Source organism: Amia ocellicauda, unplaced genomic scaffold (genome assembly GCF_036373705.1).
Source record: "Amia ocellicauda isolate fAmiCal2 unplaced genomic scaffold, fAmiCal2.hap1 HAP1_SCAFFOLD_47, whole genome shotgun sequence".
NCBI lineage: Eukaryota > Metazoa > Chordata > Actinopteri > Amiiformes > Amiidae > Amia > Amia ocellicauda.
In genome coordinates this window covers 141,891-167,160 of record NW_027102983.1, presented here as the reverse complement: position 1 = coordinate 167,160, position 25,270 = coordinate 141,891, and the positions used below count along the sequence as shown (strand labels likewise).

Sequence of the window (25,270 nt, the reverse complement as noted above, 5' to 3'; positions counted from 1 at the left end):
ATGCAATGTTATGCATCATAGTGATGCAACCTCCTTTCAGTTTCATACTGCATGTCAATTGAAATCCTTACTGAAATGCACACCTTCTCAAGATTGCGCTTGACTGGCGTGTCAGGCACTCAATTACAGCTGTATTATCAAGACAATGTGTTCGTTTTGTAATATATAGTTCCGGTCTGGTGTGGCACCCCAGCTAACGCACAACGTTGCCACAACGTTTCGTGTTAGCAGGGACTGTCTGCGGCGCGCTGGTGTGTCCCGGACTTTAGAGTAGAGAGACAGTTCAACTGCAAGTATGAGCGGCAGAAACGGATATTGCCTTCCCTTTAAGTAGAGCGTCAGGGACAGCCTCCCTGGCTTACGGCCATGCTAGCCTGAATACGCCCGATCTCGTCCGATCTCGGAAGCTAAGCAGGCTTGGGCCTCGTCAGTACTTGGATGGGAGACCGCCTGGGAATACCAGTTGCTGTAAGCTTTTGCACCTTTTACAAACCAGAGGGCGACAAATCACGAGTTTTAACTTTGGATACACGCAATTTCATCATTATTTCAGATTTTACATCCCCAAGTACACAGGCATACAATAGATCTTGTTCTCCAACGTAAACGGTCCCTAGTAACTAGGGTACATTCGTCAATAAATTGAGCATCATGGCTAGAAGTGACTAAATGTTGCCTAATCTTTCTCATCAAGAAATGACACAATTACAGCAACAAAAAAGGAACTCCACCGGACAAAGTTCAGTGCTCACAAGGAGCATCATTCAACACACACGGTTCCATTCCCATTCATGCAAAGCACGAAAGTGTAAAACTTGGGAACGTACTTGAGAGTAATGATAACATTCAATCTCATTCAAGGCACGGATGTGAATGCAACGGGATGAAATTACTGAAATGATGCCTGCCCTCGAACTGTGATGATGGACTACCCGACTCGCCAATAATATTGGGTTCTGGTGTATTGAAATACAGGAGCTGCTGGATTTGTGTGTTTTCTTACCCCCTCACCATAGTTTGTCAAATGTTTAAACAACTGAACTTATATTCAAGGTTTGTTTCTCTTCATATGTTTTACTGGTTTACATTTGTCTCAGCAACCTGTTGAATGATTCTTCTGCTTTCAAAACAAAATGACAACAGGATGAATGCACACACTTGAAAATACAATACATGCAATGTTATGCATCATAGTGATGCAACCTCCTTTCAGTTTCATACTGCATGTCAATTGAAATCCTTACTGAAATGCACACCTTCTCAAGATTGCGCTTGACTGGCGTGTCAGGCACTCAATTACAGCTGTATTATCAAGACAATGTGTTCGTTTTGTAATATATAGTTCCGGTCTGGTGTGGCACCCCAGCTAACGCACAACGTTGCCACAACGTTTCGTGTTAGCAGGGACTGTCTGCGGCGCGCTGGTGTGTCCCGGACTTTAGAGTAGAGAGACAGTTCAACTGCAAGTATGAGCGGCAGAAACGGATATTGCCTTCCCTTTAAGTAGAGCGTCAGGGACAGCCTCCCTGGCTTACGGCCATACTAACCTGAATACGCCTGATCTCGTCCGATCTCGGAAGCTAAGCAGGCTCGGGCCTGGTCAGTACTTGGATGTGAGACCGCCTGGGAATACCAGGTGCTGTAAGCTTTTGCATCTTTTACACACCAGAGGGCGACAAATCACGAGTTTTAACTTTGGATACACGCAATTTCATCATTATTTCAGATTTGACTTCCCCAAATACACAGGCATACAATAGATCTTGTTCTCCAACGTAAACGGTCCCTAGTAACTAGGGTACATTCGTAAATAAATTGAGCATCATGGCTAGAAGTGACTAAATGTTGCCTAATCTTTCTCATCGAGAAATGACACAATTACAGCAACAAAAAAGGAACTCCACCGGACAAAGTTCAGTGCTCACAAGGAGCATCATTCAACACACACGGTTCCATTCCCATTCATGCAAAGCACGAAAGTGTAAAACTTGGGAACGTACTTGAGAGTAATGATAACATTCAATCTCATTCAAGGCACGGATGTGAATGCAACGGGATGAAATTACTGAAATGATGCCTGCCCTCGAACTGTGATGATGGACTACCCGACTCGCCAATAATATTGGGTTCTGGTGTATTGAAATACAGGAGCTGCTGGATTTGTGTGTTTTCTTACCCCCTCACCATAGTTTGTCAAATGTTTAAACAACTGAACTTATATTCAAGGTTTGTTTCTCTTCATATGTTTTACTGGTTTACATTTGTCTCAGCAACCTGTTGAATGATTCTTCTGCTTTCAAAACAAAATGACAACAGGATGAATGCACACACTTGAAAATACAATACATGCAATGTTATGCATCATAGTGATGCAACCTCCTTTCAGTTTCATACTGCATGTCAATTGAAATCCTTACTGAAATGCACACCTTCTCAAGATTGCGCTTGACTGGCGTGTCAGGCACTCAATTACAGCTGTTTTATCAAGCCAATGTGTTCGTTTTGTAAAATATAGTTCCGGTCTGGTGTGGCACCCCAGCTAACGCACAACGTTGCCACAACGTTGCCACAACGTGGCGTGTTAGCAGGGACTGTCTGCGGCGCGCTGGTGTGTCCCGGGCTTTAGAGTAGAGAGACAGTTCAACTGTAAGTATGAACGGCAGAAACGGATATTGCCTTCCCTTTAAGTAGAGCGTCAGGGACAGCCTCACTGGCTTGCGGCCATACTAGCCTGAATACGCCCGATCTCGTCCGATCTCGGAAGCTAAGCAGGCTCGGGCCTGGTCAGTACTTGCATGGGAGACCGCCTGGGAATACCAGGTGCTGTAAGCTTTTGCATCTTTTACACACCAGAGGGCGACAAATCACGAGTTTTAACTTTGGATACACGCAATTTCATCATTATTTCAGATTTTACTTCCCCAAATACACAGGCATACAATAGATCTTGTTCTCCAACGTAAACGGTCCCTAGTAACTAGGGTACATTCGTAAATAAATTGAGCATCATGGCTAGAAGTGACTAAATGTTGCCTAATCTTTCTCATCGAGAAATGACACAATTACAGCAACACAAAAAGGAACTCCACCGGACAAAGTTCAGTGCTCACAAGGAGCCTCATTCAACACACACGGTTCCATTCCCATTCATGCAAAGCACGAAAGTGTAAAACTTGGGAACATACTTGAGAGCAAAGATCACATTCAATCTCATTCAAGGCACGGATGTGAATGCAACGGGATGAAATTACTGAAATGATGCCTGCCCTCGAACTGTGATGATGGACTACCCGACTCGCCAATAATATTGGGTTCTGGTGTATTGAAATACAGGAGCTGCTGGATTTGTGTGTTTTCTTACCCCCTCACCATAGTTTGTCAAATGTTTAAACAACTGAACTTATATTCAAGGTTTGTTTCTCTTCATATGTTTTACTGGTTTACATTTGTCTCAGCAACCTGTTGAATGATTCTTCTGCTTTCAAAACAAAATGACAACAGGATGAATGCACACACTTGAAAATACAATACATGCAATGTTATGCATCATAGTGATGCAACCTCCTTTCAGTTTCATACTGCATGTCAATTGAAATCCTTACTGAAATGCACACCTTCTCAAGATTGCGCTTGACTGGCGTGTCAGGCACTCAATTACAGCTGTTTTATCAAGACAATGTGTTCGTTTTGTAATATATAGTTCCGGTCTGGTGTGGCACCCCAGCTAACGCACAACGTTGCCACAATGTTGCCACAACGTGGCGTGTTAGCAGGGACTGTCTGCGGTGCGCTGCTGTGTCCCGGGCTTTAGAGTAGAGAGACAGTTCAACTGTAAGTATGAACGGCAGAAACGGATATTGCCTTCCCTTTAAGTAGAGCATCAGGGACAGCCTCCCTGGCTTACGGCCATACTAGCCTGAATACGCCCGATCTCGTCCGATCTCGGAAGCCAAGCAGGCTCGGGCCTGGTCGGTACTTGGATGGGAGACCGCCTGGGAATACCAGGTGCTGTAAGCTTTTGCACCTTTTACACACCAGAGGGCGACAAATCACGAGTTTTAACTTTTGATACACACAATTTCATCATTATTTCAGATTTGACTTCCCCAAATACACAGGCATACAATAGATCTTGTTCTCCAACGTAAACGGTCCCTAGTAACTAGGGTACATTCGTAAATAAATTGAGCATCATGGCTAGAAGTGACTAAATGTTGCCTAATCTTTCTCATCAAGAAATGACACAATTACAGCAACACAAAAAGGAACTCCACCGGACAAAGTTCAGTGCTCACAAGGAGCCTCATTCAACACACACGGTTCCATTCCCATTCATGCAAAGCACTAAAGTGTAAAACTTGGGAACATACTTGAGAGCAAAGATCACATTCAATCTCATTCAAGGCACGGATGTGAATGCAACGGGATGAAATTACTGAAATGATGCCTGCCCTCGAACTGTGATGATGGACTACCCGACTCACCAATAATATTGGCTTCTGGTGTATTGAAGTACAGGAGCTGCTGGATTTGTGTGTTTTCTTACCCCCTCACCATAGTTTGTCAAATGTTTAAACAACTGAACTTATATTCAAGGTTTGTTTCTCTTCATATGTTTTACTGGTTTACATTTGTCTCAGCAACCTGTTGAATGATTCTTCTGCTTTCAAAACAAAATGACAACAGGATGAATGCACACACTTGAAAATACAATACATGCAATGTTATGCATCATAGTGATGCAACCTCCTTTCAGTTTCATACTGCATGTCAATTGAAATCCTTACTGAAATGTACACCTTCTCAAGATTGCGCTTGACTGGCGTGTCAGGCACTCAATTACAGCTGTTTTATCAAGACAATGTGTTCGTTTTGTAAAATATAGTTCCGGTCTGGTGTGGCACCCCAGCTAACGCACAACGTTGCCACAACGTTGCCACAACGTGGCGTGTTAGCAGGGACTGTCTGCGGCGCGCTGGTGTGTCCCGGGCTTTAGAGTAGAGAGACAGTTCAACTGTAAGTATGATCGGCAGAAACGGATATTGCCTTCCCTTTAAGTAGAGCGTCAGGGACAGCCTCCCTGGCTTACGGCCATACTAGCCTGAATACGCCCGATCTCGACCGATCTCGGAAGCCAGGCAGGCTCGGGCCTGGTCAGTACTTGGATGGGAGACCGCCTGGGAATACCAGGTGCTGTAAGCTTTTGCACCTTTTACACACCAGAGGGCGACAAATCACGAGTTTTAACTTTGGATACACACAATTTCATCATTATTTCAGATTTTACTTCCCCAAATACACAGGCATACAATAGATCTTGTTCTCCAACGTAAACGGTCCCTAGTAACTAGGGTACATTCGTAAATTAATTGAGCATCATGGCTAGAAGTGACTCAATGTTGCCTAATCTTTCTCATCAAGAAATGACACAATTACAGCAACACAAAAAGGAACTCCACCGCACAAAGTTCAGTGCTCACAAGGAGACTCATTCAACACACACGGTTCCATTCCCATTCATGCAAAGCACGAAAGTGTAAAACTTGGGAACATACTTGAGAGCAAAGATCACATTCAATCTCATTCAAGGCACGGATGTGAATGCAACGGGATGAAATTACTGAAATGATGCCTGCCCTCGAACTGTGATGATGGACTACCCGACTCGCCAATAATATTGGGTTCTGGTGTATTGAAATACAGGAGCTGCTGGATTTGTGTGTTTTCTTACCCCCTCACCATAGTTTGTCAAATGTTTAAACAACTGAACTTATATTCAAGGTTTGTTTCTCTTCATATGTTTTACTGGTTTACATTTGTCTCAGAAACCTGTTGAATGATTCTTCTGCTTTCAAAACAAAATGACAACAGGATGAATGCACACACTTGAAAATACAATACATGCAATGTTATGCATCATAGTGATGCAACCTCCTTTCAGTTTCATACTGCATGTCAATTGAAATCCTTACTGAAATGCACACCTTCTCAAGATTGCGCTTGACTGGCGTGTCAGGCTCTCGATTACAGCTGTTTTATCAAGACAATGTGTTCGTTTTGTAAAATATAGTTCCGGTCTGGTGTGGCACCCCAGCTAACGCACAACGTTGCCACAACGTGGCGTGTTAGCAGGGACTGTCTGCGGCGCGCTGGTGTGTCCCGGGCTTTAGAGTAGAGAGACAGTTCAACTGTAAGTATGAACGGCAGAAACGGATATTGCCTTCCCTTTAAGTAGAGCGTCAGGAACAGCCTCCCTGGCTTATGGCCATACTAGCCTGAATACGCCCGATCTCGTCCGATCTCGGAAGCCAAGCAGGCTCGGGCCTGGTCAGTACTTGGATGGGAGACCGCCTGGGAATACCAGGTGCTGTAAGCTTTTGCACACCAGAGGGCGACAAATCACGAGTTTTAACTTTGGATACACGCAATTTCATCATTATTTCAGATTTGACTTCCCCAAATACACAGGCATACAATAGATCTTGTTCTCCAACGTAAACGGTCCCTAGTAACTAGGGTACATTCGTAAATAAATTGAGCATCATGGCTAGAAGTGACTAAATGTTGCCTAATCTTTCTCATCGAGAAATGACACAATTACAGCAACACAAAAAGGAACTCCACCGGACAAAGTTCAGTGCTCACAAGGAGCCTCATTCAACACACACGGTTCCATTCCCATTCATGCAAAGCACGAAAGTGTAAAACTTGGGAACATACTTGAGAGCAAAGATCACATTCAATCTCATTCAAGGCACGGATGTGAATGCAACGGGATGAAATTACTGAAATGATGCCTGCCCTCGAACTGTGATGATGGACTACCCGACTCGCCAATAATATTGGGTTCTGGTGTATTGAAATACAGGAGCTGCTGGATTTGTGTGTTTTCTTACCCCCTCACCATAGTTTGTCAAATGTTTAAACAACTGAACTTATATTCAAGGTTTGTTTCTCTTCATATGTTTTACTGGTTTACATTTGTCTCAGCAACCTGTTGAATGATTCTTCTGCTTTCAAAACAAAATGACAACAGGATGAATGCACACACTTGAAAATACAATACATGCAATGTTATGCATCATAGTGATGCAACCTCCTTTCAGTTTCATACTGCATGTCAATTGAAATCCTTACTGAAATGCACACCTTCTCAAGATTGCGCTTGACTGGCGTGTCAGGCACTCAATTACAGCTGTTTTATCAAGACAATGTGTTCGTTTTGTAATATATAGTTCCGGTCTGGTGTGGCACCCCAGCTAACGCACAACGTTGCCACAATGTTGCCACAACGTGGCGTGTTAGCAGGGACTGTCTGCGGCGCGCTGGTGTGTCCCGGGCTTTAGAGTAGAGAGACAGTTCAACTGTAAGTATGAACGGCAGAAACGGATATTGCCTTCCCTTTAAGTAGAGCGTCAGGGACAGCCTCCCTGGCTTACAGCCATACTAGCCTGAATACGCCCGATCTCGTCCGATCTCGGAAGCCAAGCAGGCTCGGGCCTGGTCAGTACTTGGATGGTAGACCGCCTGGAAATACCAGGTGCTGTAAGCTTTTGCACCTTTTACACACCAGAGGGCGACAAATCACGAGTCTTAACTTTTGATACACACAATTTCATCATTATTTCAGATTTGACTTCCCCAAATACACAGGCATACAATAGATCTTGTTCTCCAACGTAAACGGTCCCTAGTAACTAGGGTACATTCGTAAATAAATTGAGCATCATGGCTAGAAGTGACTAAATGTTGCCTAATCTTTCTCATCGAGAAATGACACAATTACAGCAACACAAAAAGGAACTCCACCGGACAAAGTTCAGTGCTCACAAGGAGCCTCATTCAACACACACGGTTCCATTCCCATTCATGCAAAGCACAAAAGTGTAAAACTTGGGAACATACTTGAGAGCAAAGATCACATTCAATCTCATTCAAGGCACGGATGTGAATGCAACGGGATGAAATTACTGAAATGATGCCTGCCCTCGAACTGTGATGATGGACTACCCGACTCGCCAATAATATTGGGTTCCGGTGTATTGAAATACAGGAGCTGCTGGATTTGTGTGTTTTCTTACCCCCTCACCATAGTTTGTCAATTGTTTAAACAACTGAACTTATATTCAAGGTTTGTTTCTCTTCATATGTTTTACTGGTTTACATTTGTCTCAGCAACCTGTTGAATGATTCTTGTGCTTTCATAACAAAATGACAACAGGATGAATGCACACACTTGAAAATACAATACATGCAATGTTATGCATCATAGTGATGCAACCTCCTTTCAGTTTCATACTGCATGTCAATTGAAATCCTTACTGAAATGCACACCATCTCAAGATTGCGCTTGACTGGCAAGTCAGGCACTCAATTACAGCTGTTTTATCAAGACAATGTGTTCGTTTTGTAAAATATAGTTCCGGTCTGGTGTGGCACCCCAGCTAACGCACAACGTTGCCACAACGTTGCCACAACGTGGCGTGTTAGCAGGGACTGTCTGCAGCGCGCTGGTGTGTCCCGGGCTTTAGAGTAGAGAGACAGTTCAACTGTAAGTATGAACGGCAGAAACGGATATTGCCTTCCCTTTAAGTAGAGCGTCAGGGACAGCCTCCCTGGCTTACGGCCATACTAGCCTGAATACGCCCGATCTCGTCCGATCTCGGAAGCCAAGCAGGCTCGGGTCTGGTCAGTACTTGGATGGGAGACCGCCTGGGAATACCAGGTGCTGTAAGCTTCTGCACCTTTTTCACACCAGAGGGCGACAAATCACGAGTTTTAACTTTGGATACACACAATTTCATCATTATTTCAGATTTTACTTTCCCAAATACACAGGCATACAATAGATCTTGTTCTCCAACGTAAACGGTCCCTAGTAACTAGGGTACATTCGTAAATAAATTGAGCATCATGGCTAGAAGTGACTAAATGTTGCCTAATCTTTCTCATCGAGTAATGACACAATTACAGCAACACAAAAAGGAACTCCACCGGACAAAGTTCAGTGCTCACAAGGAGCCTCATTCAACACACACGGTTCCATTCCCATTCATGCAAAGCACGAAAGTGTAAAACTTGGGAACATACTTGAGAGCAAAGATCACATTCAATCTCATTCAAGGCACGGATGTGAATGCAACGGGATGAAATTACTGAAATGATGCCTGCCCTCGAGCTGTGATGATGGACTACCCGACTCGCCAATAATATTGGGTTCTGGTGTATTGAAATACAGGAGCTGCTGGATTTGTGTGTTTTATTACCCCCTCACCATAGTTTGTCAAATGTTTAAACAACTGAACTTATATTCAAGGTTTGTTTCTCTTCATATGTTTTACTGGTTTACATTTGTCTCAGCAACCTGTTGAATGATTCTTCTGCTTTCAAAACAAAATGACAACAGGATGAATGCACACACTTGAAAATACAATACATGCAATGTTATGCATCATAGTGATGCAACCTCCTTTCAGTTTCATACTGCATGTCAATTGAAATCCTTACTGAAATGCACACCTTCTCAAGATTGCGCTTGACTGGCGTGTCAGGCACTCAATTACAGCTGTTTTATCAAGACAATGTGTTTTTTTTTGTAAAATATAGTTCCGGTCTGGTGTGGCACCCCAGCTAACGCACAACGTTGCCACAACATGGCGTGTTAGCAGGGACTGTCTGCGGCGCGCTGCTGTGTCCCGGGCTTTAGAGTAGAGAGACAGTTCAACTGTAAGTATGAACGGCAGAAACGGATATTGCCTTCCCTTTAAGTAGAGCATCAGGGACAGCCTCCCTGGCTTACGGCCATACTAGCCTGAATACGCCCGATCTCGTCCGATCTCGGAAACCAAGCAGGCTCGGGCCTGGTCGGTACTTGGATGGGGGACCGCCTGGGAATACCAGGTGCTGTAAGCTTTTGCACCTTTTACACACCAGAGGGCGACAAATCACGAGTTTTAACTTTGGATACACACAATTTCATCATTATTTCAGATTTTACTTCCCCAAATACACAGGCATACAATAGATCTTGTTCTCCAACGTAAACGGTCCCTAGTAACTAGGGTACATTCGTAAATAAATTGAGCATCATGGCTAGAAGTGACTAAATGTTGCCTAATCTTTCTCATCAAGAAATGACACAATTACAGCAACACAAAAAGGAACTCCACCGGACAAAGTTCAGTGCTCACAAGGAGCCTCATTCAACACACACGGTTCCATTCCCATTCATGCAAAGCACGAAAGTGTAAAACTTGGGAACATACTTGAGAGCAAAGATCACATTCAATCTCATTCAAGGCACGGATGTGAATGCAACGGGATGAAATTACTGAAATGATGCCTGCCCTCGAACTGTGATGATGGACTACCCGACTCACCAATAATATTGGCTTCTGGTGTATTGAAGTACAGGAGCTGCTGGATTTGTGTGTTTTCTTACCCCCTCACCATAGTTTGTCAAATGTTTAAACAACTGAACTTATATTCAAGGTTTGTTTCTCTTCATATGTTTTACTGGTTTACATTTGTCTCAGCAACCTGTTGAATGATTCTTCTGCTTTCAAAACAAAATGACAACAGGATGAATGCACACACTTGAAAATACAATACATGCAATGTTATGCATCATAGTGATGCAACCTCCTTTCAGTTTCATACTGCATGTCAATTGAAATCCTTACTGAAATGTACACCTTCTCAAGATTGCGCTTGACTGGCGTGTCAGGCACTCAATTACAGCTGTTTTATCAAGACAATGTGTTCGTTTTGTAAAATATAGTTCCGGTCTGGTGTGGCACCCCAGCTAACGCACAACGTTGCCACAACGTTGCCACAACGTGGCGTGTTAGCAGGGACTGTCTTTTCTTCGCCGGTGTGTCCCGGACTTTAGAGTAGAGAGACAGTTCAACTGCAAGTATGAGCGGCAGAAACGGATATTGCCTTCCCTTTAAGTAGTGCGTCAGGGACAGCCTCTCTGGCTTACGGCCATACTAGCCTGAATACGCCCGATCTCGTCCGATCTCAGAAGCTAAGCAGGCTCTGGCCTGGTTAGTACTTGGATGGGAGACTGCCTGGGAATACCAGGTGCTGTAAGCTTTTGCATCTTTTACACACCAGAGGGCGACAAATCACGAGTTTTAACTTTGGATACACGCAATTTCATCATTATTTCAGATTTTACTTCCCCAAATACACAGGCATACAATAGATCTTGTTCTCCAACGTAAACGGTCCCTAGTAACTAGCGTACATTCGTAAATAAATTGAGCATCATGGCTAGAAGTGACTAAATGTTGCCTAATCTTTCTCATCAAGAAATGACACAATTACAGCAACACAAAAAGGAACTCCACTGGACAAAGTTCAGTGCTCACAAGGAGCTTCATTCAACACACACGGTTCCATTCCCATTCATGCAAAGCATGAAAGTGTAAAACTTGGAAATATACTTGAGAGTAAAGATCACATTCAATCTCATTCAAGGCACGGATGTGAATGCAACGGGATGAAATTACTGAAATGATGCCTGCCCTCGAACTGTGATGATGGACTGCCCGACTCGCCAATAATATTGGGTTTTGGTGTATTGAAATACAGGAGCTGCTGGATTTGTGTGTTTTCTTACCCCCTCACCATAGTTTGTCAAATGTTTAAACAACTGAACTTATATTCAAGGTTTGTTTCTCTTCATATGTTTTACTGGTTAAATTTGTCTCAGCAACCTGTTGAATGATTCTTCTGCTTTCAAATTAAAATGACAACAGGATGAATGCACACACATGAAAATACAATACATGCAATGTTATGCATCATAGTGATGCAACCTCCTTTCAGTTTCATACTGCATGTCAATTGAAATCCTTACTGAAATGCACACCTTCTCAAGATTGCGCTTGACTGGCGTGTCAGGCACTCAATTACAGCTGTTTTATCAAGACAATGTGTTCGTTTTGTAAAATATAGTTCCGGTCTGGTGTGGCACCCCAGCTAACGCACAACGTTGCCACAACGTTTCGTGTTAGCAGGGACTGTCTACGGCGCGCTGGTGTGTCCCGGACTTTAGAGTAGAGAGACAGTTCAACTGCAAGTATGAGCGGCAGAAACGGATATTGCCTTCCCTTTAAGTAGAGCGTCAGGGACAGCCTCCCTGGCTTACGGCCATACTAGCCTGAATACGCCCGGTCTCGTCCGATCTCGGAAGCTAAGCAGGCTCGGGCCTGGTCAGTACTTGAATGGGAGACCGCCTGGGAATACCAGGTGCTGTAAGCTTTTGCACACCAGAGGGCGACAAATCACGAGTTTTAACTTTGGATACACGCAATTTCATCATTATTTCAGATTTGACTTCCCCAAATACACAGGCATACAATAGATCTTGTTCTCCAACGTAAACGGTCCCTAGTAACTAGGGTACATTCGTAAATAAATTGAGCATCATGGCTAGAAGTGACTAAATGTTGCCTAATCTTTCTCATCGAGAAATGACACAATTACAGCAACACAAAAAGGAACTCCACCGGACAAAGTTCAGTGCTCACAAGGAGCCTCATTCAACACACACGGTTCCATTCCCATTCATGCAAAGCACGAAAGTGTAAAACTTGGGAACATACTTGAGAGCAAAGATCACATTCAATCTCATTCAAGGCACGGATGTGAATGCAACGGGATGAAATTACTGAAATGATGCCTGCCCTCGAACTGTGATGATGGACTACCCGACTCGCCAATAATATTGGCTTCTGGTGTATTGAAATACAGGAGCTGCTGGATTTGTGTCATTTCTTACCCCCTCACCATAGTTTGTCAAATGTTTAAACAACTGAACTTATATTCAAGGTTTGTTTCTCTTCATATGTTTTACTGGTTTACATTTGTCTCAGCAACCTGTTGAATGATTCTTCTGCTTTCAAAACAAAATGACAACAGGATGAATGCACACACTTGAAAATACAATACATGCAATGTTATGCATCATAGTGATGCAACCTCCTTTCAGTTTCATACTGCATGTCAATTGAAATCCTTACTGAAATGCACACCTTCTCAAGATTGCGCTTGAATGGCGTGTCAGGCACTCAATTACAGCTGTTTTATCAAGACAATGTGTTCGTTTTGTAATACATAGGTCTGGTGTGGCACCCCAGCTAACGCACAACGTTGCCACAACGTTTCGTGTTAGCAGGGACTGTCTGCGGCGTGCTGGTGTGTCCCGGACTTTAGAGTAGAGAGACAGTTCAACTGTAAGTATGAGCGGCAGAAACGGATATTGCCTTCCCTTTAAGTAGAGCGTCAGGGACAGCCTCCCTGGCTTACGGCCATACTAGCCTGAATACGCCCGATCTCGTCCGATCTCGGAAACTAAGCAGGCTCGGGCCTGGTCAGTACTTGGATGGGAGACCGCCTGGGAATACCAGGTGCTGTAAGCTTTTGCATCTTTTACACACCAGAGGGCGACAAATCACGAGTTTTAACTTTGGATACACGCAATTTCATCATTATTTCAGATTTGACTTCCCCAAATACACAGGCATACAATAGATCTTGTTCTCCAATGTAAACGGTCCCTAGTAACTAGGGTACATTCGTAAATAAATTGAGCATCATGGCTAGAAGTGACTAAATGTTGCCTAATCTTTCTCATCGAGAAATGACACAATTACAGCAACACAAAAAGGAACTCCACCGGACAAAGTTCAGTGCTCACAAGGAGCCTCATTCAACACACACGGTTCCATTCCCATTCATGCAAAGCACGAAAGTGTAAAACTTGGGAACATACTTGAGAGCAAAGATCACATTCAATCTCATTCAAGGCACGGATGTGAATGCAACGGGATGAAATTACTGAAATGATGCCTGCCCTCGAACTGTGATGATGGACTACCCGACTCGCCAATAATATTGGGTTCTGGTGTATTGAAATACAGGAGCTGCTGGATTTGTGTGTTTTCTTACCCCCTCACCATAGTTTGTCAAATGTTTAAACAACTGAACTTATATTCAAGGTTTGTTTCTCTTCATATGTTTTACTGGTTTACATTTGTCTCAGCAACCTGTTGAATGATTCTTCTGCTTTCAAAACAAAATGACAACAGGATGAATGCACACACTTGTAAAAACAATACATGCAATGTTATGCATCATAGTGATGCAACCTCCTTTCAGTTTCATACTGCATGTCAATTGAAATCCTTACTGAAATGCACACCTTCTCAAGATTGCGCTTGACTGGCGTGTCAGGCACTCAATTACAGCTGTTTTATCAAGACAATGTGTTCGTTTTGTAATATATAGTTCCGGTCTGGTGTGGCACCCCAGCTAACGCACAACGTTGCCACAATGTTGCCACAACGTGGCGTGTTAGCAGGGACTGTCTGCGGCGCGCTGGTGTGTCCCGGGCTTTAGAGTAGAGAGACAGTTCAACTGTAAGTATGAACGGCAGAAACGGATATTGCCTTCCCTTTAAGTAGAGCGTCAGGGACAGCATTCCTAGCTTACGGCCATACTAGCCTGAATACGCCCGATCTCGTCCGATCTCGGAAGCTAAGCAGGCTCGGGCCTGGTCAGTACTTGGATGGGAGACCGCCTGGGAATACCAGGTGCTGTAAGCTTTTGCATCTTTTACACACCAGAGGGCGACATATCACGAGTTTTAACTTTGGATACACGCAATTTCATCATTATTTCAGATTTGACTTCCCCAAATACACAGGCATACAATAGATCTTGTTCTCCAATGTAAACGGTCCCTAGTAACTAGGGTACATTCATAAATAAATTGAGCATCATGGCTAGAAGTGACTAAATGTTGCCTAATCTTTCTCATCGAGAAATGACAGAATTACAGCAACACAAAAAGGAACTCCACCGGACAAAGTTCAGTGCTCACAAGGAGCCTCATTCAACACACACGGTTCCATTCCCATTCATGCAAAGCACGAAAGTGTAAAACTTGGGAACATACTTGAGAGCAAAGATCACATTCAATCTCATTCAAGGCACGGATGTGAATGCAACAAGATGAAATTACTGAAATGATGCCTGCCCTCGAACTGTGATGATGGACTACCCGACTCGCCAATAATATTGGGTTCTGGTGTATTGAAATACAGGAGCTGCTGGATTTGTGTGTTTTCTTACCCCCTCACCATAGTTTGTCAAATGTTTAAACAACTGAACTTATATTCAAGGTTTGTTTCTCTTCATATGTTTTACTGGTTTACATTTGTCTCAGCAACCTGTTGAATGATTCTTCTGCTTTCAAAACAAAATGACAACAGGATGAATGCACACACTTGAAAATACAATACATGCAATGTTATGCATCATAGTGATGCAACCTCCTTTCAGTTTCATACTGCATGTCAATTGAAATCCTTACTGAAATGCACACCTTCTCAAGATTGCGCTTGAATGGCGTGTCAGGCACTCAATTACAGCTGTTTTATCAAGACAATGTGTTCGTTTTGTAATACATAGGTCTGGTGTGGCACCCCAGCTAACGCACAACGTTGCCACAACGTTTCGTGTTAGCAGGGACTGTCTGCGGCGTGCTGGTGTGTCCCGGACTTTAGAGTAGAGAGACAGTTCAACTGTAAGTATGAGCGGCAGAAACGGATATTGCCTTCCCTTTAAGTAGAGCGTCAGGGACAGCCTCCCTGGCTTACGGCCATACTAGCCTGAATACGCCCGATCTCGTCCGATCTCGGAAACTAAGCAGGCTCGGGCCTGGTCAGTACTTGGATGGGAGACCGCCTGGGAATACCAGGTGCTGTAAGCTTTTGCATCTTTTACACACCAGAGGGCGACAAATCACGAGTTTTAACTTTGGATACACGCAATTTCATCATTATTTCAGATTTGACTTCCCCAAATACACAGGCATACAATAGATCTTGTTCTCCAATGTAAACGGTCCCTAGTAACTAGGGTACATTCGTAAATAAATTGAGCATCATGGCTAGAAGTGACTAAATGTTGCCTAATCTTTCTCATCGAGAAATGACACAATTACAGCAACACAAAAAGGAACTCCACCGGACAAAGTTCAGTGCTCACAAGGAGCCTCATTCAACACACACGGTTCCATTCCCATTCATGCAAAGCACGAAAGTGTAAAACTTGGGAACATACTTGAGAGCAAAGATCACATTCAATCTCATTCAAGGCACGGATGTGAATGCAACGGGATGAAATTACTGAAATGATGCCTGCCCTCGAACTGTGATGATGGACTACCCGACTCGCCAATAATATTGGGTTCTGGTGTATTGAAATACAGGAGCTGCTGGATTTGTGTGTTTTCTTACCCCCTCACCATAGTTTGTCAAATGTTTAAACAACTGAACTTATATTCAAGGTTTGTTTCTCTTCATATGTTTTACTGGTTTACATTTGTCTCAGCAACCTGTTGAATGATTCTTCTGCTTTCAAAACAAAATGACAACAGGATGAATGCACACACTTGTAAAAACAATACATGCAATGTTATGCATCATAGTGATGCAACCTCCTTTCAGTTTCATACTGCATGTCAATTGAAATCCTTACTGAAATGCACACCTTCTCAAGATTGCGCTTGACTGGCGTGTCAGGCACTCAATTACAGCTGTTTTATCAAGACAATGTGTTCGTTTTGTAATATATAGTTCCGGTCTGGTGTGGCACCCCAGCTAACGCACAACGTTGCCACAATGTTGCCACAACGTGGCGTGTTAGCAGGGACTGTCTGCGGCGCGCTGGTGTGTCCCGGGCTTTAGAGTAGAGAGACAGTTCAACTGTAAGTATGAACGGCAGAAACGGATATTGCCTTCCCTTTAAGTAGAGCGTCAGGGACAGCATTCCTAGCTTACGGCCATACTAGCCTGAATACGCCCGATCTCGTCCGATCTCGGAAGCTAAGCAGGCTCGGGCCTGGTCAGTACTTGGATGGGAGACCGCCTGGGAATACCAGGTGCTGTAAGCTTTTGCATCTTTTACACACCAGAGGGCGACATATCACGAGTTTTAACTTTGGATACACGCAATTTCATCATTATTTCAGATTTGACTTCCCCAAATACACAGGCATACAATAGATCTTGTTCTCCAATGTAAACGGTCCCTAGTAACTAGGGTACATTCATAAATAAATTGAGCATCATGGCTAGAAGTGACTAAATGTTGCCTAATCTTTCTCATCGAGAAATGACAGAATTACAGCAACACAAAAAGGAACTCCACCGGACAAAGTTCAGTGCTCACAAGGAGCCTCATTCAACACACACGGTTCCATTCCCATTCATGCAAAGCACGAAAGTGTAAAACTTGGGAACATACTTGAGAGCAAAGATCACATTCAATCTCATTCAAGGCACGGATGTGAATGCAACAAGATGAAATTACTGAAATGATGCCTGCCCTCGAACTGTGATGATGGACTACCCGACTCGCCAATAATATTGGGTTCTGGTGTATTGAAATACAGGAGCTGCTGGATTTGTGTGTTTTCTTACCCCCTCACCATAGTTTGTCAAATGTTTAAACAACTGAACTTATATTCAAGGTTTGTTTCTCTTCATATGTTTTACTGGTTTACATTTGTCTCAGCAACCTGTTGAATGATTCTTCTGCTTTCAAAACAAAATGACAACAGGATGAATGCACACACTTGAAAATACAATACATGCAATGTTATGCATCATAGTGATGCAACCTCCTTTCAGTTTCATACTGCATGTCAATTTAAATCCTTACTGAAATGCACACCTTCTCAAGATTGCGCTTGACTGGCGTGTCAGGCACTCAATTACAGCTGTTTTATCAAGACAATGTGTTCGTTTTGTAATATATAGTTCCGGTCTGGTGTGGCACCCCAGCTAACGCACAACGTTGCCACAATGTTGCCACAACGTGGCGTGTTAGCAGGGACTGTCTGCGGCGCGCTGGTGTGTCCCGGGCTTTAGAGTAGAGAGACAGTTCAACTGTAAGTATGAACGGCAGAAACGGATATTGCCTTCCCTTTAAGTAGAGCGTCAGGGACAGCCTCCCTGGCTTACGGCCATACTAGCCTGAATACGCCCGATCTCGTCCGATCTCGGAAGCTAAGCAGGCTTGGGCCTGGTCAGTACTTGGATGGGAGACTGCCTGGAAATACCAGGTGCTGTAAGCTTTTGCATCTTTTACACACCAGAGGGCGACAAATCACGAGTTTTAACTTTGGATACACGCAATTTCATCATTATTTCAGATTTGACTTCCCCAAATACACAGGCATACAATAGATCTTGTTCTCCAACGTAAACGGTCCCTAGTAACTAGGGTACATTCGTAAATAAATTGAGCATCATGGCTAGAAGTGACTAAATGTTGCCTAATCTTTCTCATCGAGAAATGACACAATTACAGCAACACAAAAAGGAACTCCACCGGACAAAGTTCAGTGCTCACAAGGAGCTTCATTCAACACATACGGTTCCATTCCCATTCATGCAAAGCACGAAAGTGTAAAACTTGGGAACATACTTGAGAGCAAAGATCACATTCAATCTCATTCAAGGCACGGATGTGAATGCAACGGGATGAAATTACTGAAATTATGCCTGCCCTCGAACTGTGATGATGGACTACCCGACTCGCCAATAATATTGGGTTCTGGTGTATTGAAGTACAGGAGCTGCTGGATTTGTGTGTTTTCTTACCCCCTCACCATAGTTTGTCAAATGTTTAAACAACTGAACTTATATTCAAGGTTTGTTTCTCTTCATATGTTTTACTGGTTTACATTTGTCTCAGCAACCTGTTGAATGATTCTTCTGCTTTCAAAACAAAATGACAACAGGATGAATGCACACACTTGAAAATACAATACATGCAATGTTATGCATCATAGTGATGCAACCTCCTTTCAGTTTCATACTGCATGTCAATTGAAATCCTTACTGAAATGCACACCTTCTCAAGATTGCGCTTGACTGGCGTGTCAGGCACTCAATTACAGCTGTTTTATCAAGACAATGTGTTCGTTTTGTAATATATAGTTCCGGTCTGGTGTGGCACCCCAGCTAACGCACAACGTTGCCACAACGTTTCGTGTTAGCAGGGACTGTCTGCGGCGCGCTGGTGTGTCCCGGACTTTAGAGTAGAGAGACAGTTCAATTGCAAGTATGAGCGGCAGAAACGGATATTGCCTTCCCTTTAAGTAGAGCGTCAGGGACAGCCTCTCTGGCTTACGGCCATACTAGCCTGAATACGCCCGATCTCATCCGATCTCGGAAGCTAAGCAGGCTCGGGCCTGGTCAGTACTTGGATGGGAGACCGCCTGGGAATACCAGGTGCTGTAAGCTTTTGCATCTTTTACACACCAGAGGGTGACAAATCACGAGTTTTAACTTTGGATACACGCAATTTCATCATTATTTCAGATTTGACTTCCCCAAATACACAGGCATACAATAGATCTTGTTCTCCAACGTAAACGGTCCCTAGTAACTAGTGTACATTCGTAAATAAATTGAGCATCATGGCTAGAAGTGACTAAATGTTGCCTAATCTTTCTCATCGAGAAATGACACAATTACAGCAACACAAAAAGGAACTCCACCGGACAAAGTTCAGTGCTCACAAGGAGCCTCATTCAACACACACGGTTCCATTCCCATTCATGCAAAGCACGAAAGTGTAAAACTTGGGACAATACTTGAGAGCAAAGATCACATTCAATCTCATTCAAGGCACGGATGTGAATGCAACGGGATGAAATTACTGAAATGATGCCTGCCCTCGAACTGTGATGATGGACTACCCGACTCGCCAATAATATTGGGTTCTGGTGTATTGAAATACAGGAGCTGCTGGATTTGTGTGTTTTCTTACCCCCTCACCATAGTTTGTCAAATGTTTAAACAACTGAACTTATATTCAAGGTTTGTTTCTCTTCATATGTTTTACTGGTTTACATTTGTCTCAGCAACCTGTTGAATGATTCTTCTGCTTTCAAAACAAAATGACAACAGGATGAATGCACACACTTGAAAATACAATACATGCAATGTTATGCATCATAGTGATGCAACCTCCTTTCAGTTTCATACTGCATGTCAATTGAAATCCTTACTGAAATGCACACCTTCTCAAGATTGCGCTTGACTGGCGTGTCAGGCACTCAATTACAGCTGTTTTATCAAGACAATGTGTTCGTTTTGTAATATATAGTTCCGGTCTGGTGTGGCACCCCAGCTAACGCACAACGTTGCCACAATGTTGCCACAACGTGGCGTGTTAGCAGGGACTATCTGCGGCGCGCTGCTGTGTCCCGGGCTTTAGAGTAGAGAGACAGTTCAACTGTAAGTATGAACGGCAGAAACGGATATTGCCTTCCCTTTAAGTAGAGCGTCAGGGACAGCCTTTCTGGCTTACGGCCATACTAGCCTGAATACGCCCGATCTCGTCCGATCTCGGAAGCTAAGCAGGCTCGGGCCTGGTCAGTACTTGGATGTGAGACCGCCTGGGAATACCAGGTGCTGTAAGCTTTTGCATCTTTTACACACCAGAGGGCGACAAATCACGAGTTTTAACTTTGGATACACGCAATTTCATCATTATTTCAGATTTGACTTCCCCAAATACACAGGCATACAATAGATCTTGTTCTCCAACGTAAACGGTCCCTAGTAACTAGGGTACATTCATAAATAAATTGAGCATCATGGCTAGAAGTGACTAAATGTTGCCTAATCTTTCTCATCGAGAAATGACACAATTACAGCAACACAAAAAGGAACTCCACCGGACAAAGTTCAGTGCTCACAAGGAGCCTCATTCAACACACACGGTTCCATTCCCATTCATGCAAAGCACGAAAGTGTAAAACTTGGGAACATACTTGAGAGCAAAGATCACATTCAATCTCATTCAAGGCACGGATGTGAATGCAACGGGATGAAATTACTGAAATGATGCCTGCCCTCGAACTGTGATGATGGACTACCCGACTCGCCAATAATATTGGGTTCTGGTGTATTGAAATACAGGAGCTGCTGGATTTGTGTGTTTTCTTACCCCCTCACCATAGTTTGTCAAATGTTTAAACAACTGAACTTATATTCAAGGTTTGTTTCTCTTCATATGTTTTACTGGTTTACATTTGTCTCAGCAACCTCAGCAAAAATGATTCTTCTACTTTCAAAACAAAATGACAACAGGATGAATGCACACACTTGAAAATACAATACATGCAATGTTATGCATCATAGTGATGCAACCTCCTTTCAGTTTCATACTGCATGTCAATTGAAATCCTTACTGAAATGCACACCTTCTCAAGATTGCGCTTGACTGGCGTGTCAGGCACTCAATTACAGCTGTTTTATCAAGACAATGTGTTCGTTTTGTAATATATAGTTCCGGTCTGGTGTGGCACCCCAGCTAACGCACAACGTTGCCACAACGTTTCGTGTTAGCAGGGACTGTCTGCGGCGCGCTGGTGTGTCCCGGACTTTAGAGTAGAGAGACAGTTCAACTGCAAGTATGAGCGGCAGAAACGGATATTGCCTTCCCTTTAAGTAGAGCGTCAGGGACAGCCTCCCTGGCTTACGGCCATACTAGCCTGAATACGCCCGATCTCGTCCGATCTCGGAAGCTAAGCAGGCTCGGGCCTGGTCAGTACTTGGATGGGAGACCGCCTGGGAATACCAGGTGCTGTAAGCTTTTGCATCTTTTACACACCAGAGGGCGACAAATCACGAGTTTTAACTTTGGATACACGCAATTTCATCATTATTTCAGATTTGACTTCCCCAAATACACAGGCATACAATAGATCTTGTTCTCCAACGTAAACGGTCCCTAGTAACTAGGGTACATTCGTAAATAAATTGAGCATCATGGCTAGAAGTGACTAAATGTTGCCTAATCTTTCTCATCGAGAAATTACACAATTACAGCAACACAAAAAGGAACTCCACCGGACAAAGTTCAGTGCTCACAAGGAGCCTCATTCAACACACACGGTTCCATTCCCATTCATGCAAAGCACGAAAGTGTAAAACTTGGGAACATACTTGAGAGCAAAGATCACATTCAATCTCATTCAAGGCACGGATGTGAATGCAACGGGATGAAATTACTGAAATGATGCCTGCCCTCGAACTGTGATGATGGACTACCCGACTCGCCAATAATATTGGGTTCTGGTGTATTGAAATACAGGAGCTGCTGGATTTGTGTGTTTTCTTACCCCCTCACCATAGTTTGTCAAATGTTTAAACAACTGAACTTATATTCAAGGTTTGTTTCTCTTCATATGTTTTACTGGTTTACATTTGTCTCAGCAACCTCAGCAAAAATGATTCTTCTACTTTCAAAACAAAATGACAACAGGATGAATGCACACACTTGAAAATACAATACATGCAATGTTATGCATCATAGTGATGCAACCTCCTTTCAGTTTCATACTGCATGTCAATTGAAATCCTTACTGAAATGCACACCTTCTCAAGATTGCGCTTGACTGGCGTGTCAGGCACTCAATTACAGCTGTTTTATCAAGACAATGTGTTCGTTTTGTAATATATAGTTCCGGTCTGGTGTGGCACCCCAGCTAACGCACAACGTTGCCACAACGTTTCGTGTTAGCAGGGACTGTCTGCGGCGCGCTGGTGTGTCCCGGACTTTAGAGTAGAGAGACAGTTCAACTGCAAGTATGAGCGGCAGAAACGGATATTGCCTTCCCTTTAAGTAGAGCGTCAGGGACAACCTCCCTGGCTTACGGCCATACTAGCCTGAATACGCCCGATCTCGTCCGATCTCGGAAGCTAAGCAGGCTCGGGCCTGGTCAGTACTTGGATGGGAGACCGCCTGGGAATACCAGGTGCTGTAAGCTTTTGCATCTTTTACACACCAGAGGGCGACAAATCACGAGTTTTAACTTTGGATACACGCAATTTCATCATTATTTCAGATTTGACTTCCCCAAATACACAGGCATACAATAGATCTTGTTCTCCAACGTAAACGGTCCCTAGTAACTAGGGTACATTCGTAAATAAATTGAGCATCATGGCTAGAAGTGACTAAATGTTGCCTAATCTTTCTCATCGAGAAATTACACAATTACAGCAACACAAAAAGGAACTCCACCGGACAAAGTTCAGTGCTCACAAGGAGCCTCATTCAACACACACGGTTCCATTCCCATTCATGCAAAGCACGAAAGTGTAAAACTTGGGAACATACTTGAGAGCAAAGATCACATTCAATCTCATTCAAGGCACGGATGTGAATGCAACGGGATGAAATTACTGAAATGATGCCTGCCCTCGAACTGTGATGATGGACTACCCGACTCGCCAATAATATTGGGTTCTGGTGTATTGAAATACAGGAGCTGCTGGATTTGTGTGTTTTCTTACCCCCTCACCATAGTTTGTCAAATGTTTAAACAACTGAACTTATATTCAAGGTTTGTTTCTCTTCATATGTTTTACTGGTTTACATTTGTCTCAGCAACCTGTTGAATGATTCTTCTGCTTTCAAAACAAAATGACAACAGGATGAATGCACACACTTGAAAATACAATACATGCAATGTTATGCATCATAGTGATGCAACCTCCTTTCAGTTTCATACTGCATGTCAATTGAAATCCTTACTGAAATGCACACCTTCTCAAGATTGCGCTTGACTGGCGTGTCAGGCACTCAATTACAGCTGTTTTATCAAGACAATGTGTTCGTTTTGTAATATATAGTTCCGGTCTGGTGTGGCACCCCAGCTAACGTACAACGTTGCCACAACGTTTCGTGTTAGCAGGGACTGTCTGCGGCGCGCTGGTGTGTCCCGGACTTTAGAGTAGAGAGACAGTTCAACTGCAAGTATGAGCGGCAGAAACGGATATTGCCTTCCCTTTAAGTAGAGCGTCAGGGACAGCCTCCCTGGCTTACGGCCATACTAGCCTGAATACGCCCGATCTCGTCCGATCTCGGAAGCTAAGCAGGCTCGGGCCTGGTCAGTACTTGGATGGGAGACCACCTGGGAAAACCAGGTGCTGTAAGCTTTTGCATCTTTTACACACCAGAGGGCGACAAATCACGAGTTTTAACTTTGGATACACGCAATTTCATCATTATTTCAGATTTGACTTCCCCAAATACACAGGCATACAATAGATCTTGTTCTCCAACGTAAACGGTCCCTAGTAACTAGGGTACATTCGTAAATAAATTGAGCATCATGGCTAGAAGTGACTAAATGTTGCCTAATCTTTCTCATCGAGAAATGACACAATTACAGCAACACAAAAAGGAACTCCACCGGACAGAGTTCAGTGCTCACAAGGAGCCTCATTCAACACACACGGTTCCATTCCCATTCATGCAAAGCACGAAAGTGTAAAACTTGGGAACATACTTGAGAGCAAAGATCACATTCAATCTCATTCAAGGCACGGATGTGAATGCAACGGGATGAAATTACTGAAATGATGCCTGCCCTCGAACTGTGATGATGGACTACCCGACTCGCCAATAATATTGGGTTCTGGTGTATTGAAATACAGGAGCTGCTGGATTTGTGTGTTTTCTTACCCCCTCACCATAGTTTGTCAAATGTTTAAACAACTGAACTTATATTCAAGGTTTGTTTCTCTTCATATGTTTTACTGGTTTACATTTGTCTCAGCAACCTGTTGAATGATTCTTCTGCTTTCAAAACAAAATGACAACAGGATGAATGCACACACTTGAAAATACAATACATGCAATGTAATGCATCATAGTGATGCAACCTCCTTTCAGTTTCATACTGCATGTCAATTGAAATCCTTACTGAAATGCACACCTTCTCAAGATTGCGCTTGACTGGCGTGTCAGGCACTCAATTACAGCTGTTTTATCAAGAGAATGTGTTCGTTTTGTAATATATAGTTCCGGTCTGGTGTGGCACCCCAGCTAACGCACAACGTTGCCACAATGTTGCCACAACGTGGCGTGTTAGCAGGGACTGTCTGCGGCGCGCTGGTGTGTCCCGGGCTTTAGAGTAGAGAGACAGTTCAACTGTAAGTATGAACGGCAGAAACGGATATTGCCTTCCCTTTAAGTAGAGCGTCAGGGACAGCCTCCCTGGCTTACGGCCATACTAGCCTGAATACGCCCGATCTCGTCCGATCTCGGAAGCTAAGCAGGCTCGGGCCTGGTCAGTACTTGGATGGGAGACCGCCTGGGAATACCAGGTGCTGTAAGCTTTTGCATCTTTTACACACCAGAGGGCGACAAATCACGAGTTTTA

The 25,270-nt window shown here is 43.5% G+C and overlaps 22 non-coding genes across 22 annotated transcripts; all 22 read left to right on the top strand.

Moving 5' to 3' along the window:
• The first annotated feature begins 356 nt into the window (after positions 1-356).
• On the top strand, positions 357-475 carry LOC136736825 (5S ribosomal RNA). Its single transcript, XR_010811874.1, has one exon. It is a non-coding gene; the product is annotated as a 5S ribosomal RNA (ribosomal RNA).
• Positions 476-1,529: 1,054 nt separating this feature from the next.
• LOC136736814 (5S ribosomal RNA) lies at positions 1,530-1,648 on the top strand. Its single transcript, XR_010811864.1, has one exon. It is a non-coding gene; the product is annotated as a 5S ribosomal RNA (ribosomal RNA).
• A 1,065-nt stretch (positions 1,649-2,713) lies between these two features.
• Positions 2,714-2,832, top strand: LOC136737358 (5S ribosomal RNA). Its single transcript, XR_010812321.1, has one exon. It is a non-coding gene; the product is annotated as a 5S ribosomal RNA (ribosomal RNA).
• Positions 2,833-3,898: 1,066 nt separating this feature from the next.
• LOC136737376 (5S ribosomal RNA) lies at positions 3,899-4,017 on the top strand. Its single transcript, XR_010812338.1, has one exon. It is a non-coding gene; the product is annotated as a 5S ribosomal RNA (ribosomal RNA).
• A 1,066-nt stretch (positions 4,018-5,083) lies between these two features.
• LOC136736785 (5S ribosomal RNA) lies at positions 5,084-5,202 on the top strand. The gene has a single exon (XR_010811839.1). It is a non-coding gene; the product is annotated as a 5S ribosomal RNA (ribosomal RNA).
• Positions 5,203-6,257: 1,055 nt separating this feature from the next.
• LOC136737314 (5S ribosomal RNA) lies at positions 6,258-6,376 on the top strand. The gene has a single exon (XR_010812278.1). It is a non-coding gene; the product is annotated as a 5S ribosomal RNA (ribosomal RNA).
• A 1,057-nt stretch (positions 6,377-7,433) lies between these two features.
• LOC136736762 (5S ribosomal RNA) lies at positions 7,434-7,552 on the top strand. Its single transcript, XR_010811816.1, has one exon. It is a non-coding gene; the product is annotated as a 5S ribosomal RNA (ribosomal RNA).
• Positions 7,553-8,618: 1,066 nt separating this feature from the next.
• Positions 8,619-8,737, top strand: LOC136737419 (5S ribosomal RNA). The gene has a single exon (XR_010812380.1). It is a non-coding gene; the product is annotated as a 5S ribosomal RNA (ribosomal RNA).
• Positions 8,738-9,793: 1,056 nt separating this feature from the next.
• Positions 9,794-9,912, top strand: LOC136736773 (5S ribosomal RNA). The gene has a single exon (XR_010811827.1). It is a non-coding gene; the product is annotated as a 5S ribosomal RNA (ribosomal RNA).
• Positions 9,913-10,978: 1,066 nt separating this feature from the next.
• LOC136736708 (5S ribosomal RNA) lies at positions 10,979-11,097 on the top strand. The gene has a single exon (XR_010811765.1). It is a non-coding gene; the product is annotated as a 5S ribosomal RNA (ribosomal RNA).
• Positions 11,098-12,151: 1,054 nt separating this feature from the next.
• On the top strand, positions 12,152-12,270 carry LOC136737355 (5S ribosomal RNA). The gene has a single exon (XR_010812317.1). It is a non-coding gene; the product is annotated as a 5S ribosomal RNA (ribosomal RNA).
• Positions 12,271-13,311: 1,041 nt separating this feature from the next.
• On the top strand, positions 13,312-13,430 carry LOC136737329 (5S ribosomal RNA). The gene has a single exon (XR_010812292.1). It is a non-coding gene; the product is annotated as a 5S ribosomal RNA (ribosomal RNA).
• Positions 13,431-14,496: 1,066 nt separating this feature from the next.
• LOC136737412 (5S ribosomal RNA) lies at positions 14,497-14,615 on the top strand. Its single transcript, XR_010812373.1, has one exon. It is a non-coding gene; the product is annotated as a 5S ribosomal RNA (ribosomal RNA).
• Positions 14,616-15,665: 1,050 nt separating this feature from the next.
• LOC136737328 (5S ribosomal RNA) lies at positions 15,666-15,784 on the top strand. The gene has a single exon (XR_010812291.1). It is a non-coding gene; the product is annotated as a 5S ribosomal RNA (ribosomal RNA).
• A 1,066-nt stretch (positions 15,785-16,850) lies between these two features.
• LOC136737400 (5S ribosomal RNA) lies at positions 16,851-16,969 on the top strand. The gene has a single exon (XR_010812362.1). It is a non-coding gene; the product is annotated as a 5S ribosomal RNA (ribosomal RNA).
• Positions 16,970-18,035: 1,066 nt separating this feature from the next.
• Positions 18,036-18,154, top strand: LOC136736641 (5S ribosomal RNA). Its single transcript, XR_010811702.1, has one exon. It is a non-coding gene; the product is annotated as a 5S ribosomal RNA (ribosomal RNA).
• A 1,055-nt stretch (positions 18,155-19,209) lies between these two features.
• LOC136736806 (5S ribosomal RNA) lies at positions 19,210-19,328 on the top strand. Its single transcript, XR_010811856.1, has one exon. It is a non-coding gene; the product is annotated as a 5S ribosomal RNA (ribosomal RNA).
• Positions 19,329-20,394: 1,066 nt separating this feature from the next.
• Positions 20,395-20,513, top strand: LOC136736631 (5S ribosomal RNA). Its single transcript, XR_010811692.1, has one exon. It is a non-coding gene; the product is annotated as a 5S ribosomal RNA (ribosomal RNA).
• A 1,058-nt stretch (positions 20,514-21,571) lies between these two features.
• Positions 21,572-21,690, top strand: LOC136737389 (5S ribosomal RNA). The gene has a single exon (XR_010812351.1). It is a non-coding gene; the product is annotated as a 5S ribosomal RNA (ribosomal RNA).
• Positions 21,691-22,748: 1,058 nt separating this feature from the next.
• On the top strand, positions 22,749-22,867 carry LOC136737378 (5S ribosomal RNA). Its single transcript, XR_010812340.1, has one exon. It is a non-coding gene; the product is annotated as a 5S ribosomal RNA (ribosomal RNA).
• Positions 22,868-23,922: 1,055 nt separating this feature from the next.
• Positions 23,923-24,041, top strand: LOC136737079 (5S ribosomal RNA). The gene has a single exon (XR_010812052.1). It is a non-coding gene; the product is annotated as a 5S ribosomal RNA (ribosomal RNA).
• A 1,066-nt stretch (positions 24,042-25,107) lies between these two features.
• Positions 25,108-25,226, top strand: LOC136737366 (5S ribosomal RNA). Its single transcript, XR_010812328.1, has one exon. It is a non-coding gene; the product is annotated as a 5S ribosomal RNA (ribosomal RNA).
• The last annotated feature ends 44 nt before the right edge of the window (positions 25,227-25,270 follow it).